The sequence below is a fragment of the Cyprinus carpio genome, chromosome A19, assembly GCF_018340385.1.
Source record: "Cyprinus carpio isolate SPL01 chromosome A19, ASM1834038v1, whole genome shotgun sequence".
Lineage (NCBI taxonomy): Eukaryota > Metazoa > Chordata > Actinopteri > Cypriniformes > Cyprinidae > Cyprinus > Cyprinus carpio.
In genome coordinates this window covers 10,046,041-10,060,373 of record NC_056590.1, presented here as the reverse complement: position 1 = coordinate 10,060,373, position 14,333 = coordinate 10,046,041, and the positions used below count along the sequence as shown (strand labels likewise).

General features: G+C 36.0%; 1 protein-coding gene across 1 annotated transcript in view; it reads right to left on the bottom strand.

Moving 5' to 3' along the window:
- Positions 1–14,333, bottom strand: part of LOC109112404 (ribosome biogenesis protein bop1) — a 76,915-nt gene that overhangs the window by 29,102 nt on the left and 33,480 nt on the right. The gene's annotated exons all lie outside the window — the stretch shown is intronic.

Here is a 14,333-nt window from a genome sequence, read left to right as displayed (position 1 = left end):
CATAGGCCACAAAGTGTTGGCGAAATAACACATTAGCGGACCAGAGGGAATAATATGATTTTTTTCCCCAGAAAACATCTTGCACAAAAATTCAAGCACTTCCAATGACCTGTATCTATGTATGCTAATTTTAACTGTCCAGCACCTTGAAATTTTTTTTTTCAGATTCACAAACTTTCAAGGATTTCAAGGACCTGTGGGAACCCTGTAAATATACAACTATCTCCATATTATACTTGCTGATTAAATGTAGTATAGATAAGTGATTCCAATATATATACACATGGCATACAAAAAGGAGGGTCTTATCATGTTTTATATATATATATATATATAATATATATATATCAACATCAGGAAGTGCAGATTGTAATGACGTAATATTTTATGCTTTACAACGTCTCTGCTAGGATGCCTCACCCATGAAAAGGATTCTTTACAGGACAACATCAAACAGAGCGGGCCCGCATCTCACAAAGGTGCCCCATGCGTTCAAACATTTCACAGGCCACAGAGTGAACATGACCCCCCAGATTTTCATGAGGGACACTCGTAAAGGGGCCCTGAGAGACCCTGGAGAGCAGGAGAATTAGGCCACACTGAGAGCCAGAAACCTCGATGAGAACCAGAGATCACAAAAAATGTGGAAATGCACCATTATTTTTGTGAAGTAATGATGCAAACCTGAACACTGTGAAGTTTGCCTTAATGAAACAACTCTGCTACTACAGCCTAATGCTGGCAACAGATCATGGGGTTGATTCCCAAGAAATACATACTGATTGCTTTGGTACTTTTGCTGAAGACCAGTATTATTGTATATATATATATATTTATATATATATATATATATATATATATATATATATATATATATATATATATATATATATATATATATATATATAAACTTTTTAAAAATAAATTTATATGAATAAAGTACAAATAAAATTAGAATACACACAAACAAATATATATAATAATAATCATACACATAATTTGATTTAATAGCCCAATTTTAAGCAAAAAAAGAATGTTCTAAAAAGCTTTGTGAAGTTATACCACGTAAACTTTTCAGAAGACAGTAAGCTCCCCTCAGAAACACATTCATATAAACCCCCAAATCAATATTGAGGATTTTCTTCCAATAGTTTGTGCATCATGAACAGTAAGTGATCCGCTTACCACAGTATTTTTCTCTGTGTGTCCATCTTCAGCGTCTCTGGCCTGTGTTAACGGGCATTAAAAGACTTCATATTTTCATATAAATGACATTTTGGAAAATGATTGCACTGCAAAGCAGTTTGTGCAAGTCCAGAACAGAGAGTTGCAATAAGGCAAAAAACGGCCGGTTGCTGATCGCGTAAAGGCCAAAGTATATTTCGGCCATCCGCGCACATCGGCATTACATTATTTTCGACATCAAGAGGGCTCGCGGACAGCCGGGCACCCCGTGGTACTGTGCATGTGAGCTCATCCGTCCGCGCTCATCTGCGGTTGAGTATACTTTTGAAAGCTGTGCGGACGCGGCTGTGCGGAAAAGGACGCTGAATGTGAAGTGTACCCTGGCCTTACGTTCGGCCATCCTACACACACACACACACACACGTGACTGACCGCTCGCTCGCACCAACAGGAGGAGGAGGGGTCAGTGTTACTCTCTAAACAGCACTCAGCCTGAGGGATTCTTACTCTTTCAGTCATTGAGGAATCATGGAAAACAGTGCATACCGCAGGAATGGTATAATGGACAATATTAGTGGTTTTGAAACGGTGACATTTTCAAATTGCGGTATACCTTGAAACGAGTAATCACATATTATAAAAAAATATATAATCTCTGAAGTTTATAAATTTATAATCTAAAACTATAAATACAATAATTTTACTATATTTTGTACATTTTAATAGGCGTAATGTTTTTGTACTGTATATACTGTATAAACTGTATATAATATATATATATATATATATATATATATATAGATATATATATATATATATATATATATATATATATATATATATATCTTTTTTTTTTTTTTTTTTATTTTTTACAGTTTTAGATTATATTCAGTATATACATAATCAGATTCAGTTTTAATTTACTATAATAACCCTGCAGAAGACTTGAAATATTGCATGAGTGATTTGGGCTACTTTTATGGTGCTTTTCTTGTTCTGTTTAAAGCAACATCACATTTTCACGAGCTATTCCTTTAAGAAGGTAGAGCAGCAGTGAGTTTGGTGTCAGTCAGCATGCAGGTTTCTGAGAGCTCCAGCAGTGAATAATTGAATGCATCTGATCATTAAACGGCCGACTCAGGCAGGTGGTCCCGCTTTGGAAAGGATGCAGCTCTCTGCTGGGTTCCACGGGTTCACAGGCCAAAGTGGCACTGGCCCATCAAGATGTGCGGTGGCAGATACGTGACAGGTTAATCTATCAAAGCAGGTCAGGAGTCCTCAAAAATCCCAATAATAACAGAGTAAATGAGACTGTTCTCGCCATGATATCCATAAGAGCTGTGGGTAAAAAATAAAGTTGGTGGTGCTGTCAGAAGAGCTGAAGGAAAATCCACAGGTCTGTCTTTCAAGAGAACGGCTCACATTTTCCGCTCCTCGACACCACTGACCTCTGCCTCATGGTGGCGGAATTCCTTGGCTGCGGGAACATCCTTGGAATTGCAGCATGGAATTTGCAAAAGTTGTGACTTCATCTTTCGTAATGTGGTCAAGATCGAAATAATATGGCAAAACAAACACTATTCAAAATGATTCAGCAAGTACTGTTTGTTTGAATAAAGGAGAATGTGTATTTAAACTAGTCTGTAGTTTACCCAATGCAGGGATAAACCAGAGCAGATATGGAATGGAGAAATGAGCAGGAGATTACGAAGAGGATTTGTCGGAACCTGAAGAGTTTCTGAAACATCTGTAGATAGGAATAGTGAAAGGACAGGTAAAAATACAGAAAAAGAGCAGACGAGAAACAACCAAAAGAACAGGGGACAGGGAAGTGGCACAAAAGGGATTCCAAACGCGTGTCAACCAAAAGAACATCACAGCTACGCCACGGCCCCAAAAAGCTTGAAAAACTCTGAATTGTATTGAACTTTAACACAGGGTTATCAAGAAAAAAGTTCTCCAAAAAACTAAGGGAGACACTAAGGGTGATACAAGGGTGATATGAAGAACTTAATTTCAAAATCAACAAGCAACAACAAAATGGCCAAAAACATTTGAAAATTAGGCTTATAGAACATCCTTTTATGAAGAATTTCATCTTTAATAAAAAATTTGTTTAAATCAAGAGATTCAAATATTATGGCAAAGCAAACTGTACTGTATTCAGCATGCACCGTTTGTTTAAATAAAGATAACTGTGTATTTAAACTTATATACAGTTAAAAAAATATCAAATAAGTGTTTTACATATACAATTTTGGAAAATTCTTAAATATAAAAAACATTAAAATACACATTTATAAAAAAGTCTATTAATTTAAAAACTAAAGAAAATAAAAAAATAAAAAAATAGGTTTGTATGTATGTGTGTGTGTGTGTGTGTGTGTATATATGACGCTGGACCACAAAACCAGTCTTAAGTCACTGGGGTAAATTTTTAGCAATAGCCAAAAAAAAACATTGTATGGGTCAAAATTATCGATTTTTCTTTTATGCTAAAAATTATTAGGATATCAAGTAAAGATCATGTTCCATGAAGATATTTTGTAAATTACCTACCTTTAAAATATCAAAACTTAATTTTTGATAAGTAATATGCATTCCTAAGAATACATTTGGACAACTTCAAAGGCAATTTTTTCAGTATTTAGATTTTTTTTGCACCCTCAGATTCCAGATTTTGAAATAGTTGTATCTCTGCCAAATATATATTATACAGACATTTTAAGAATTTTTTATGAATTTTATATTAAAATATTAAAAAAAAATTATGCACACAAACACACATACAAACAAACAAACAATAAAAAAAAATATACATACATACACACACACACACATATATATCAGTGATCGACCGATATATATACACACACACACACACATATATATATATACACACATATACATATATATATATATATATATATATATATATATATATATATATATATAGATATATATATATATACACACACACACATATATAGTATATACACACACACACACACATATATATATATATACACACACACACATATATAATATATATATATATATTATATATACACACACACACACACATACACCATATATAATATCTATATAACACACACACACACACACACACACACACACACACATATCTATATATATATGTGTATATATATTATAAACACACCCACAACATTAATATATATATTTACAAATAGATATATAGAAATGTAAATATATATATAATTAAAAAAAAAAAATTAATAAAACAAATATATAAAAATGTAAATATAAAAACACAAACAAAAATCTCACAAATAAACATTTCTACACTAAATATGAATGTCTTTTCAATTTTACTGCTACAACCCGACCAGGTTCCAAAAATACCCCATTAAGTCTGTCAGACAGGGCATTACATCATGAGGGAAAGCACCACTACTTGTGCCCAAACTAAAAAAAAAAAAAAATTACTCAGTCACTTTCTTAAATGCTGACAACAACCTGAAGCCGTCTAGACAGAAGGAAAGAGCAGACGGCCTTATTGCTACCAAATTCATCAAAGGATTCAAATGCCTATTTCCAGCGGCTGGCTCCAAGCCGCAGAGAATTGCCTCCTGACACAAAACAGAAATCGCCGATCTCTAACAGGAGCAAAACACACAGCAATAATGACACAGGACAGGGCGTCTTTCCACAGAATGGAAATTATATCCTTGCTGAGAATGCGACGTCACCAATTGGCCGCGCTGCCAAAGTGAGTCAGGCCTACACGCCGATTGGTGTTTGAAGTTGAGCAGAATGGGCTCATGGGAGAAAGCTGCATCCTCCCAGTGTCAGTAAAAGTGATTCAGGTCGGGCTTGCGTGTGTGAGTCAGGATGAGCCGTAATCCATTGTGGCAGAAGACACAGCCGCTTGATGAAGGTGCAGAATCATTGCGTTATTCATTTTCTTCTCCTCTACTCTTCTTTCCGCATTTCTCGTTTGGCTCTGGTGCTCAAAGCCAGAGTGCAAAGCATCCCACCAGCGTGCTGTCACTTGGGAGCACTGAATGGAAGTTGTTTTTGGAGAGGGAGCCGCATGCCTGGAAGTGAAGCATTCCCGCTCAGCTGCCTGAGCAAATCCTGGAAGCGTAGGGGAAAATATATATACGTATTCTCGAAAAGAGTTAAAAAGAAGAGTCTGCTTTCAATCGCAATACTGTGTCACACTATTTGACCTAAAACATCTGTGACTCATCTTTCACGCAACTATTTGGGGCCAGTCTGGCTGGCAGAAAACTGCAAGTTTCACCCATTATTTTTTTGTCCTGTACCGGGTCATATTCACCAGCGATTGGGCACCAGTGAGCTTTTTAGGTGTGAGGTTCTGAACCCTTGCACATACCGGTTTACTCTTTCATTTGATAGTACTCAACATGGATCAGTTTTAATATTTAGCATGCATACACTTTATAATGTCAAAATTTGTTTTTAGACACATTTAAAAATGATCAGGAGCTCATAAGATACACATAAGCCACCTGGCTCAGCTGATAAGATTAATAACAATGCTAAATAATAAACAACTGAATGAACTGAATAAAAGAATAATAGAATCAATAAAGGAATCAAGTAAATTAAACATTAAAAAATAATGACGTAAATAATGTTAGTGACATAAGTAATTTTTCCTGACAGTAACTGAATGAATAAAAGAATGAGTAAATAAATAAACAGGAAAATAAATCAATAACTTGAATTAAGCAATAAAATCTTGGTAGGTAATTAGGTAAATAAATAAGTCAATAAATAAATAAATAAAATAATAAAAGTAAATCAATGAATAAAATAATAATTAGGTAAATTGGAAAAAATAATTAAAAGGATGCACAAAGAGAGAAAGAAAAAAAGAAAGACAAAGTAAAATAAAATAGTAAAGTAGTAAATAAAATAAATACATAAATGGATAAAAAAATAAAGTAAATTAAAAGTAAATACAAAATTAATAAAACTTAAAAAAAGAATAAATAAAAGAATGAATAAAATAATAATCCAATAAATTAATACAGAATAATATAAATGAATAAAAAAGTATGAAATAAATGTTAAATAACTAAAGAAAAGTATTAAATTAAAATAAATAAATCATGAATAATAGAATAGGTGAAATAAATACATAAATTGATAAAGTAATAAAGTGCATGAATAAAAGAATAAGGAAATAAAATAAAACATAAAACTCAGAGCATAAAAGAGTAATAGAAATGACAATATATGAGTGAATAAATAAACAAAATTAATAAAAGGAATGACTAATGAATAAATACAAAATAAATAAAATTAATAAAACAATACATTGAAGAATTTAAATAAAAAAATAAGTAAACAAATAAACTGATTGAATAAAAAAATCAATCAATAAATGAGTAAGTAAACATCAGATTGTGTACAGCCAACCTTGCTCCGTTTGCACACCATGAGTGTCCTCCACAGCAGGTTTTGTAATAATGATTGCGCGGCGGTCAGACCCTGCTGGACGACCGTCTGTAGCCGCCCACGAGCAGACAGATCAAAACGAGTCCATCTGCTGTATTTTGCAAACCACTTCTTCGCTTTCATAGAACTTATCTAAAGAGATGCTCAGACAGGCCGACACGGCGAGTGTCTAATTGTAATGTCAACATCCAAAAATGTTCCTGTCCACAGATACCAAACAAACAGCACATTTTCAGCACAGTGATGACTTCGAAATAACTGATAGAATGGCGGCCAAGTTTTCCCATGACAGTTAGTGAAAGCAAACAGCCACCTTAAAAGGGGTGGTTATTAAAAGCAGAGATATTAGTCCCAAGCTCTGATAATGCCTTAAACAGCTGAAGGAAGGGTTACGGATGTGGCATATCGAATGCAGGGCTTGCGGTCGGAGTCCCTGGTCCCTGTACAAGCAGAGAGGGTCTATTAGGAAAGTGTGTTTGATACTTCAGACGTTTATGGATGTGTCTGGTTGACCAGGCCGATCTCGGCATATGGGAGCAGGGGTGGGCCATACGGCACCTGTACGTCTGTCAGATGGATGGCAGTGAAAGTCCTGAGGGACGACAGGCCCTTGTTTTTACTAAGAGCTAACTGACCACCAACGCTGACAGACACAATCCCAAAAAAAAGAGTTTGAAAAAAACAGAAACAGATGACAGTAGGCTTTTGTGTGTGTCTGGGAAGTTACCAGATTTAGATGGATAAAGCAAAGTATCAAAAAAACAAACAAAATGACTTGTACTACAGCATTTTATTGCCATGTTAAAAAAATGACATTAAAAGCTCAATAATCTCTGAAAGTAAAAATCTTTGAGCAGGGGAATCACAATATTACAAGAAAAGGCATGATTATCCGAATCAGTACTGTATTACTCTGTATTATCAGTTATTATTTGTATACGGAAAATTTACGGTGATTTAGGAAACATTTTAGTGCCACGTAAAAATTTCAGAAGAAACTGCATGATTATCTGGATCAGTACTAAGTTATTAATAGTATCTGGAAACTGCAGTAGTGCTATATAATTCTACAACTTCATTCTCATAATTCAGATTTGTTCTCAAAATATTTAATGTTTAAGAAGAATAAAGACCGGTCAGACGTGAGTAAAGAACACAACAGACAGCTGCTTTATAGCAGAAACTGAAGTTGTAATTCTAAATGAAAATGACAGTGACATTGTTTTTCATGTTCAAGCTGGCAAAGCTGCTTGCTTCAAAGCAATCCACTGAATAAAGTGCTATATAAAAAAAACGTGATGTGATGTAACTTGAGTGTGAATTACAGAGCTGGTGCAAACTTATCCTCATCGCTATGATCAGATGCTTTCTTAACTGCTGTTTTCTCACTGCTGGCATTTCTGTTGTGTGTTTATTTTATTGAAAGGAAAGTGTGCATCTAAATGGATGGCACAGGGATGTTCCCTAACACTGGGATGATCCCTTTTGGTAAGCGTGTGGGAGACTCCGATTTGAATCGTGGTCAAACAATACAAAATGTTGCAAAAGGCATTTTATGGTTGTGTAGAGATTGGAGTCATTTGCGAATCAGCAGGGCCTTGGTGGTGAAACACCTGAACATTTCTGCTCTTTGCTTTAAGAAGCGATGTCTCAGCCTCTCAAAAATCTGTACTCCAGGGGCAATTTATGAAATCTAACTTGAATTTGAAAAACGTGACCATTTCAAATTCAATAATGTGTTAAGGTGCATTAAGTAACTTGATTTATGAATTCATGTTGGCACAGAATATTTTCCAGCAGCAGTGCTGATTTGACGGTGGGCATTTAACGAGAGGAGAAGGAGGGCACTGGGCAGGAGAACTGCTTAAGACGGGATTTATGGAAGCGGTTCCACGGCTTACCCACTCGGCACGGGCCACTGAGCAACAAGCCATTTGCAGACGGAGCAGCCTGCGTCTCCTCCCCACAAATGCAGGTTTGCATTTCCCTCTAATGGGATCATTTATAATCCCAGTAAACTCAAACTCCGCAGTGGAACGCTGCCACATCCACACTTTCCATGAGGTTCATCCAAACAGGGCCATGCATCTGCAGCAGGAATGCGCACCGCATCCCTGTGCGCGCGAATGTGGGTGAGTGACAGCTGCGCGCAGGCCATTAGGATGCCGCTAACATCCACCGCTAACAGCTCGCTGGAAAAATCGAAATTGGAAAATGATCATGGAATAATACCCAAACCCAAGCATCTCACATAAGGAATATAAGAAACTGAGCAGGACCCAAAGAGCTCTCCAAAACGCAGCACTTTTTACATTTGCTGCTTCATTTTGAGTTGTAAAAAAAACATATTAAATTGTCAATAAAAGCAAACACTTGAGAAAATAAAGACAGAAAAATATGTGGAATAAGTGATGAAGTACAAACAGTCATTCATTGCACTGTACTGGGTTAAATTCATAATTCACTATAGCTTTTTAGTTATTATCATTCTGACATTATATACAACATAAATGCACTATATATTTCATTGTTTAAGCAACCTGGTTGCATTCTACAACATAACGCACACTTTTTTAACCAACCAATCAATTCCTAATGTATAAAATCAAGTCCCGCCCTGTATTTTGTTATACAAAATATCCTTTTTCATTCAAGAAAGGATCAAATCCAGAATTGAAATGAACTACAAAGCCAATTCTCATTGATTTTATTCTTGTCACGCAGTCTGAAAAATGCACTTGTGGATGGACTGCTCTCAATTAGTTCTTCCGGCCTTCATATTACAATGGAAGAAACCAACTCAGAGTCTCTGTAGTTTCGGCCTGTTTATATGCTTTACCCACTGTAAATGTACCAGAGAGAAAACACATCATAAAAAAAAGGACAGGCGCGCTTTAACAATGGAAAAGTCACAATAAGAGCAATGAGAACAAAGGCCTCGGCCAGTCTAATTGCTTTTATTATTTCCCTTCATATGACTCCGCCTTCTCTTTTGAATAAATTAACTGAAGTCATCACCACGGTGATCTCAGCAGGTCGCGAATGCTTGTGTGTGTGGGCTGGATCACGTGTGGCTTAGATTAAGCTGCCTGTGCTCGTCTGAAAATGATGCAGGGGCTCTTTTGGACCCATCCAGACACATCCACCCCCAAGCTTACGGATCCGAGCAGCCAATCGCAGCACGGTGCACCTCGGGTCTTTAACCAAACATCGAAAAACCCTGCTGCCTGAGAAGATCGGAGCCCAGAAAGCGTTTTTCTGCTGGATTATATGTCGCAGAGTGCCAGAGGAGGTCAGTGGGAGGTAATGGCAGTCAGATGGGATGCCTTTTCTCCGCTTTAAGCAGCCCGACGGCGAGATAACAAGCGTTGTCATTCGTTACCCCAGAGGACGATCTTTATGAGGTAGCGAGACATTCCATCTCTGCTGTGGTCTCGCTCGACCCTAATGAATGTCGTCACCTTATGACCCAGTTCCTGTAATGACTCGTCCCGGGATATACGGACTGCTGCAGTGAGCTTTTGCTTTAATGACTGAAAGGTCACAGCTGGGGTCTAGAAAGAAATACTGCTGTGTCATTGCGGTCGTGACTGTGACACTAAAAGACATAAATGCTTCATTGAATGAGTATTTTTCTCTATTGCCAACAACGACAAATGCACTTCCTTTTCTATTAAATATAGGCCTAAACACCTTGCCAACAGGTGCAGAGCACAAACGTGCCTTTTAAAAAACAAATCCCTAAATCTACTAATATGACACAAGAACATCTCATTATTTTGGTACACAATTTCATTAACATTTAACTTAAGAAAAACAGTTAAAGAAGAGTCCCTTCGAGGGCAAGGTATTGCAAAACAACCTCATGATATAATACAAGTCAAGTATATGCAAGTATTTTTTTTTGTAATAAAAATCATTTAGTTCAGTAAAAGAACAGACACTACAATTAAAAACTGAACGCGGCTGCTCAATGCAGCATGCCGAACGACATTCATTTATCCCGTGAGGAGAGTGAGTCGAGCTGACTGACAAGAAGAGTGAGGTGAGATAGACAAGACGATGGCGGATGATTTAGTTTTGAAACGAATTGCCTGTTTGGCAATATTTTGGATTTTAAACGTTACTCAAGGTCTGCACTCTAAAATTCTCTTTATTTAAGCAGGAGATAAACACAAATAACAGATGTTTCAGCTTGCTACGATGAAGTGTCACTGTGTTGCTGATGAAGGCAGCAAGCCAAAATGTCTGTTATTTGTATTTATCTCCTGTTGAATAAAGAGAATTTTAGAGTGCAGATCTTGATTAACATGTAATATAAGAAATAAGTATTTGCACCTACAAAAGCTGGGAGAGCGCAGTGAGTGTTGAGATTGGAATATTTTGGATTTTGAAAAGCCTGTTGACTTTTGTTGTTTAAAAGGTGATTTTGGAAGTTTTAAACATTCGTTTCTTTAATTTAATTGATTCCACAGTGTTTGCTGATTTTTAATATATTTAAACTTTGTGTAATTTATTTTATTTGACTTCAAGGTGTATGCTGTACCTCCAAACTTTCTTATTTGTTTTGCTAATAAATGTTCTACGTTCCTTATTTATTTGGTTATATATACACGTTAACTTGTTTCCAGTTTTGTATACCCATTTAAACTTTATGCAAGTTATTTATTATTTTATATTAGGCATTGCCTGCCCTATAGCATTGTGTATTTTTATTCGTTTGGTTAATAAAAATTCTAGGTTTTATTTATAGGCTAAAGTGAGTTTGACGTTGCATTTTGTTGTTGCATTCAAGCAATCGACACCGAATAGCCTCTAATTCGAAAGTTAAAGTAAAATGCGCACGGCGCTTTAAGCTATTTAAAAGCGAGGAAAAGAGAGAAAATTCAAACGAACAAAAAACAAACAATTGCTTTACGCCAAAATTGCGCTATTTGAAAATGAAAGTGAAATGTGCACGCCACTTTTACAAACTATTTAAAAGCGAAGGAAAGCGAGGAAAAGATGGTGATACCGGTATTCTTAGGTAAGTGATTTACAAATACCATGCAAATCAGTTCGAACTAAATGAACTGATTCAAAAGAATGATTCATCTAATGATGGCATCAGAAGCAAGCACACAACAATATCTGAGACTTCAAAACAGTAAAGCTTTCACCTCTTCATGAAGACACAATCTTTGCAGACGTGCAACTGATACTTTTTAGTCTGGGGAGTGAATATGTCTGACTAGTGACTGGTAAAGCCATTCAACTTCAAAACTGGTTTCAAGAAGGAAAAAAGACATCTTTAAGGTTTTATTCCAATTGCCCTAAAAACAGGGGGGAAAAAAGGAGGAAAAGTCCATTCGGAACAGGATTATAGTACATGTTTCGACATGCGGAAAACATTATTTCAATACAATGGTGTTAAAAACTCAACTAGTGATTTACTGCTGCTAGTTAAATCAGATCAAAATTCCATTTTACAAGAATAAAATTAAAGAATGCTCTCCCACTCAGAGGAATATAAATCTCTTCACTTGCAGCAGCCATTAACAAAACCATTATCATTAATGAAAACATAAAACACAAAGGCTTCATGCCTCTACAGACCCGGGAACGTTTTCCATCTTAAATTTAAAAAGAAAGCAAGTGTTAATTGTTATGTTCCTGTTCTTCAAGACAATGGGTTTCAAATGACCATTCAGGGAATGAATTAATAAATAAATTCCCCCTAAAAAGGAAAAGACTGTATAGTCTAGCGCAAAAAGTACATCTCACTACAATAAACAACAAGTAACAATTAAAATGTCCCAAAAACGAGACCAAAAGGTACAGAAGCGAGTGTTTGAGAGAATCCGCCTCTCCTGTGGTTTTGACCTCGAGCAAATGCCGGAAATCAGATATCCTGTCTGGCCTTTAACTCGCATCGCTTATTAATGAGGTTGCGGTTCAAAGAGACTAAACATGAGACAGCATTAATATGGATTTACCACGTCCTCAAAATGTCTTTTTCATCATCTCCATCTCAAGCCGTCATTCGCAAAGAAATGGTATGAAAACCACATCGTTACGCTGCCAGACTAGTCTTGAGCTAATGTCAAAAATATGAAATCTAGAGGAAATGAAGGGGGAAGAATGACAAGCCACCATTCATATCTTCATATTTTCCAGAGGGTAAATAGGTGCTGAAATTATAATGACATCAAGGAGTACACTTATAATCCATCAAATGGTTGCGTTGTATGGAAACGTATTTCGTTTTTTTACCTTCTCCCTCTTTCTTCACCTATACAATAGAAAGAAGCTATTAGGATGAGAAAAGTCCTGAACTTAGAGAACAAGCATGCTGTTCTTGTGTAATTTTCCCTCAACAAAATCTTTAAGGATGGTAAAGTTAAGTTGATATGTTTTGGGAACAATATTTTTAATGACTTACGGCTATAAAGTTACAAAAGCATGACAGAACATATAATAAAATTCAGAAAACGTTTTCAAACTTCCATAGTTAAGCTAAGCAAGAACATATAACTCTCCTCGAAGTTATTCTCAAAAAGATCCAATACATCCTTTTCGCAAAAACAAAACATGAGCAAAATCTGTTTCTCAGGGGATTATCTTCATTTCATCATAAACTGATTGGTGGTAATGACTAAGAGAGGAACAGGTGCTATGATCTGAGTTATGGTCCCACTGGATGATGTTATGTAGCTATTTCCCTCCCGTGACTAAACCAGTCCAGCCAGACAAAATGGCAATACGCTAAAGTGTAAGACAATCTTCATGGACAACATAGTTCATCAAGCTACCGGACAGTCACTGACTCAGAGCGGAAGAAAAACCACAGGAGTGCAGACTCAGTGCACAGGATGACCCAAATTTTTATAGATCTCCAGTTGAAACGAGAGTCCTTCTAGGGTGCAGTATAACAGTAAATGAAGGGTGGAAAAAAGAGGCAGCAGGAAAATAAAGATTGAAGGGCCAATGATGTCTAAGGAAAGATTGCAAGCAAACAAGGTGACAAGAATGAAAGCAAGAAAGTAGGAATGTTTTTTTTTAAGTAAGGGAAGGATGGGAGAAAGGAATGAAGGAAAAAGAAGGAGGGAAAAAAGAAAGGAGGATGGAAAAGAATATGAACGAGCAAAAAAGCAAGTAAGAATGATTTAAAATAAGTAAAAGAAGAAAGGAGGGGAGGAGAAAAGGAAATAACGATTTAAAATCAGTAAGGAATGAAGGAAAAACAAAAAGGAGCAAAAAACAAGAAACAATGATTTAAAATCAGGGTGGAAGGGAGGGAAGGAAGGAAGGATGGAAAAAGAAAAGACAGTATGAAAGTAACGCTAGATTTAAGAGAAGGATGGAGGGAAGGACGGACAGAAGGAAGGAAAAAAAGAACAAGAACAAAAGAATGATTTAAAACCAATAAAGGAAGAAAAAAAACAGGCAAAAAAAGCAAAGATGAAGTAAAATCAATAACAATTTATTCATGTTACTTCACATCAAGAAAGAAAAGACAATCTTCATAATTAAGAAAATAAGACAGAAGATTTCAGATATGAAGCAAGCAAATGAGTATGAAAGCAAGAAAGAACAATTTCAAACCACTAAAGCGAGCAAGCAAGAAGAAGAAGAAGAAGAAGAAAAAATAAAGGCCATTGTTAACTGGGAGTTAAAAAGCTGAAGCTGTATAGAAC